This window comes from Brassica oleracea, chromosome C4, assembly GCF_000695525.1.
Source record: "Brassica oleracea var. oleracea cultivar TO1000 chromosome C4, BOL, whole genome shotgun sequence".
Lineage (NCBI taxonomy): Eukaryota > Viridiplantae > Streptophyta > Magnoliopsida > Brassicales > Brassicaceae > Brassica > Brassica oleracea.
The window spans coordinates 13,515,286-13,521,291 of NC_027751.1; the positions used below are offsets into that span (position 1 = coordinate 13,515,286).

The 6,006-nt window shown below is 32.6% G+C and overlaps 1 pseudogene; it reads left to right on the forward strand.

The window, feature by feature from the left end:
* The window catches only part of LOC106338186, a 4,106-nt pseudogene extending 1,066 nt beyond the window's left edge, over window positions 1–3,040 (forward strand).
* The last annotated feature ends 2,966 nt before the right edge of the window (window positions 3,041–6,006 follow it).

Sequence of the window (6,006 nt, forward strand, 5' to 3'; positions counted from 1 at the left end):
ATGTCGTGGAGACAACGTGGAACGTATGAACATGGTGGCGGATCAAGCGAGAACCAATGTCGGTAACTTGATTGCGTGAAGGCGTGAGACAGCGTGATGTCGTGGAGACAACACAACATGAAAGTTCTCGCGCGACACCATGAGGAACGCGGGTACCGATTTAGGTGGCGTGGTCTCATTGTTGGCACCGCCGGGGTTTATCCTCGTTTCTTGTTGATTGCTTTTGCCTTACTGGATGTTTAAGTTAGATACTTATGCTATGTTGTGTGATGATTATTGGTGATTGATTTCGGGGCTCCAAGAGCTTCCCTCACTGAGCTTTTGTCGAAATGCTCACCCCTCCTTCTTCCCTTTTCATTTCAGGTTCGGCTCATATTGGTGGGTTTTTGTCAAAGACGTCCTCGGATCCTAAAGACACATTGTTTCGGCCTTCTGGCTGGAGACAAATGTCATGATATCGCCTACCATTTCAGCTATGCTGGGTCGGGGTGTCACAAGTGGTATCAGAGCCCAGGAAAGACTCTCTAGTCCTAACCTAGAGGGTCAGTCTCGACTCAAACCAATATGAATTGAACAAGTTCCTAGTGTGATGATTATTGGTGATTGATTTCGGGGCTCCAAGAGCTTCCCTCACTGAGCTTTTGTCGAAATGCTCACCCCTCCTTCTTCCCTTTTCATTTCAGGTTCAGCTCATATTGGTGGGTTTTTGTCAAAGATGTCCTGGGATCCTAAAGACACATTGTTTCGGCCTTGTGGCTGGAGACAAATGTCATGATATCGCCGACCATTTCAGCTATGCTGGGTCGGGGTGTCACAGGTTCTATCCAAACGGTGGAAGAATCTTCTCCCCCTTGTAGACAGCCTCGATTTGAGCGACGCAATTGGCGATCCCCGTGGCTTCTCTGCATTCGTGGACACAACGCTCGCTCTCTTAACCAACTCTTCAATCATCAAAAGATTTTCTCTCAGCTGTGTTCACACAGACACGACACAACCAGAGTGGACACTTGGATTCGCACTGCCCTTGAGCGATTCTTGGAACTTCACTTGGAGAGCGCATGTTTGCACGGTATGAAAACAGAGTCCTTCACGAGCAACACGCTGGTCAAGCTCACGTTATCTAATGGGTTTTTTTCTTTCTGGTCTTCCTCCTCCTAATGGCGGCGTGTTTTTCCCAAACCTCTAAACGTTTTCTCTCGTTTCGGTTGGGTTTGAGCCTTGTGAGGTGTATGAGTATCTCATCTCTGGCTGCCCTGTGCTTGAGGAGTTATTCATACGCTATGCTTCTCCCTCGGAGTGTAGCTGGATGGTTGTGAATCAGTCCATCGCAGTGTCGAGTCCTTCTATTAAGAGAATGTCCATCTCTTACCCTTCTCGTGATTACTGGGAGCCTCCCGCTAGTGAGGTGTTTCGGACACCGAGTCTTGTCTACCTTGACCATTCTGGTTACGTGGCCGGACATTATCATGTTGATTTGTTGAAGCTAGACTGGATCTTAGACGGGAGCGAGTTTTAGCTGTGGAGGAGGATGGTATTGATGATTCTAGTGACGGTGGTTGGGATGAGGATGTTTATGATGAAGATGGCAGTTGTTTTGGTGTGGAGCATAATGCAGAGGTTCATGATGATGTTATAGATGATGATGATGCTGATATAGATGATAATGATGCTGCTGATGATGATAGTGATAGTGATAGTGATGGAGAAGATAGTTTGCCTGATGTTGCGAATCTGGTTGAAGGGATAAGCAACGTTAAAACTCTTCACTTGTCTCCTTATTTTCTTGAGGTCGGTCAGCTTTCTTCTTCTTTTATTGATTGGTTTCAGATCTAATGTTTGGTTTTGTTTTTTGATCTAAGGTGTTTGACATTTGCTGTAAATCGATGCCGGTGTTTCACAAGCTCCTTACTTTGTCTTTTGAGAGTGACAAAGAAAGAGGATGCAAGTGGTGCCACTTCTTCTCAAAAACTCTCCCAACCTGGAAACTTTAGTCATCAAGGTAAATTAAATACACAGTAGCAGTACCCAGGATTGGTCCCATAGGAAATACGAAACCGAGGCTCCTAGATAATATATAAAAAATATATCGATAAAAACTTAAGTTTATAATAAAAAAATACAATATCCTCAAAAGTAAGAAAAAATATCAGTTCTTAAATATAGATTTTCTTGTATTTTTTCTTGCAAAATCATCTATCAAATTTTCGTAATCAAGATTTTTGATTATATTTTTTTCGATCAACAATATAGTTAAACTATTTAACTTTTCTTATGAAATAGTTGACCGTAGGTAAGACATTATCAGCTTCAACTTTGAGAAGTTTCTTTCGTCTGTGAAGAAAAAATGTTTAACCTAGAAAATAATTATTCAAAATCAGTTATTTTCTTTTTTTGTTGTCGTCACAATTTTTTTTTCTTTTTTTTTTGCCTTTTAATCTACTCATATTTAATAATACAGAATATATAAATTTTAATTATTTTTGTATTATAGTGATGTTCCACAACTTTCCTTTCTTATCGTTTATATACCACATAACAAATTATCAAATTGATATAATTATAAGTAATGACATTGAAGAAAATAGGTCGACAAAAATAATAGGCCCTATACGTTTTTGTCGTAAGTTTTGGGTCAAGCCCGGGCCTGCACAGTAGATTAATTGCTAGATTGTTGTTATATACCTGAGTTTTTGCTTTTTAGGGTCTTGTGCACCAAGTTACAGATAAATGCGGGGACGCCTGTGTTTGCATAGCTAAGAAAAAGAAGAAGATGGAGGAGGAGGAGAAAGTATGTTGTTTATCGACATGTCAAGTGAAGGTGCTAAACATTTCAGGGTATGGAGGAACTGGTAGAGAGCGAAAACAGATGAGGCATTTCTTGGGAAATTTGAAATGTCTTGAAACTGTCAAGGTTGGTCTTGTAGCTGAGAATCACCACGAAGACAACAGTGTTAACAATCACTACCAGAGAATCACCAATGCTCTTACTAAGCTTCCCAGAGTTTCATCAAATTGTCAAATCCATTTCTTTTGATTTCCCTCTTAGGAACCAAATCATTAGCATGCTTAATGATCTTTTAGAAGAGAAACTCTACCTTTTCTACTAGAATAATCAGAATTCATATTTACTTGAGAGCCTCAGTTTTGGGAATAAGTTCTGAGTATGTCTCAAAAGACAATGCATTTGTAGACGATATGCTTCATCATTTCAAGTAAAAAGATTCTGGTGAAAAATTTATAGAAGAAGCAGACCATGCCCAAAACGCTGCGTTCGAGCTCGTTCGCTCTTGTAACTCCTAGTCTATTATTTTTTGTTTTAAATCTCGTATATTCTTGTTAACCAAAGCAAGATGCTTCGTCTTTGATCATCCCTGTAAAAACCAAAAACTAAAATAGCTAAACCCAAATTCACAAATAACTGAACGGTTAGAATATTTCATAAACCAAAAACCAAAAACCATAACTTAACCGGAACCAAACCAAAACCTAAAAAATACAACCTAAACCATAAACCAAACGCCATACCTAAACATATTGAACATACCTAAACATATTAGACCTATTAGTGAACAAACAAACATGTTAATAAATTTGTTAACAAAAGATAATCCCCAAAAAGCATAATAGATAGATTAAAGCTCAAAATCTAGTGTTAATTTTTTATTTTTATATTTTTTTTTTTTTGAAACAAAATCTAGTGTTAATTAACCTGAAAAAGTAGTAGATAGATTAAAGCTAGGGTCATCCAAAACCAACCATCATTATGTGTTTAAACAATAATTTCATATTTTGATCTACATAAAGTAAAATTGGCATTCTATGAAGTAGAAAATGAAATACACTTTTTTCATTGAATCTACTATGTTTAGAATATGTGATCTACGTAAATAACAGTAATCTAAAAATATTTGGAATACACATTCTACGCTTAACCTATTGCTCTAAAATATGTAGAAATCAAAATCTACACATTACTATAAATCTAAAATCAACAGAAATCAAAATCTACACATTACTATAAATCTAAAACTTGTAGAAATTGATTTCAAATATGTTTAATGTATTCTACATATAGTAGAAAACATATTCTACGGATAAGGATAATCAGTTCCGAAAATATGGGAAGAAAATATTTGAAAATATTTGAAAATATTATGTTTCCATATATTAAAAATCGATTTAAAAAAATTAAAAATGATTTAATGTTTTCTTTTATTTACTTACTTTTTAACAATTGATTTTTTTTTTAAAAAAAGTCGTTTTTTAAATTAAAAATTAAAAAAAATCCCATTTTTATTTGGGGATTTTTAATGTTTTGTTTTAGTTTAATCACTTTAATTATTTATCACATTTTAATATTTAACAATTTTTTTTCTTAATTGTAATTTCGAATTTATAATTGAAATTAAATTTATTATTGTCATTTTGAAAATAATTAGCCTAATGAGACATAAATAATATGAGATTAGTCTAATAGGACATAGTTATCATTTTTGGCCTAAAAAACAATTTCCCATTATTTTAAGTGATGAGTCATAAGTTTAAATTTATACTAAGCAATTTATATTTATATTTTTATTTGAAACTTTATTAAATAAGTAGAGACACAAATTATTATAGAATTCTAAATATTTTTATACTATTTATTATTTGAGAAGTGATTTTGCTTTGTTTGTCATGTTCTTCATAGTTTTAGGTAATTTTGCGTATTTGTCATGTTCTTCATAGTTTTAGGTAATTTTGTTTATTTATCACGTTTTTACTTTTTCTTAATGATGAGTCATCAATTTAAAATATCATGACAAGATTACAATCACCTCCTTTTGAGTTTGTTCAAGAATGAGAGATTTGATCATTCCTCTAATATTGTTTCTTCCTAATACCCTATCTATCTATTATAATTGTAAGAATAAGAGATTTGAACTATTTATTATAAGTTTTCTGGTTTATCATTTAATAAATCAAACAGTTATTAATTTATACATAGTTTACATATACTAGAATAGGAAAGTATTATGTATATTTTTATATGTATACTCTTAAATAACTAAACTTCAAAAGTGTAAGCTAATAAAATAAGTAATTTGTTTTGTGGTTCTAGAATTAGATGATTTTTAGACCGAATTGGTGAATATATACTGGACATACATCTATATTTAGAGTCTTCACTTATATTTTATAACAGTTTGATATATTAGATTTAAACAATAATCTGTTAATATAGTTTGCCGGTGATTTTCTTCTAAATTTTGATTCTTAGATATATTTCTGGAGTGAAACTATTTTTTACAAATGTCCATTTTTTTTTTAATTGACACTTGTGTAATTCACTGAATTCATAGAAGAAGTTAAAAATGAAACTAAACTCATATCAATGAAGCAAAGACGAGAACGAAAGAACAATTTTATAGAGGTAAAAAATGAAATCACTTATGGAGAGTCAATAGTAAACAAATCGAGAGCAGAAAACCTAATCTCCTTTCGTCATTATACAATCGATGTTGTCTATTTGGTTTTCGTGATTTGTGTTAGCTGCTAAATTTAATTTCATTTTGTGCATACGAAGTCTTAAAAGTAATTAAAATAAGATGTAATATGTTAACTCTTCAACAACGATGATACATTTAAGAGACCAATATTTATATTTGTCATTTTATAATCAATAAAAATTGGAGTGTTGCAAAATTTTAAAATCATTTAATGAACAAACATAATTATAAAAACTCATTCCGCACATGTGCACGGATTATCATCTAATATATATATATATACTTAATGAGCTGGACGTTACTGTAATGATTAAAATTTTATGGTCTTCGTAAGTATAACATGTATTGTATAAATAAATAAATAAATAAGTGGAAGTAAGAGTTAGAATATAATTTTAAAAAATATCTTCAAAAATTATGTATTATATTATATTAAATATTCTGTTTTAGGAAATCTTTAAAATAATATTTTTATATAATATGTGGCTTAATGTTTTAATATGTATTAGTTTATTTT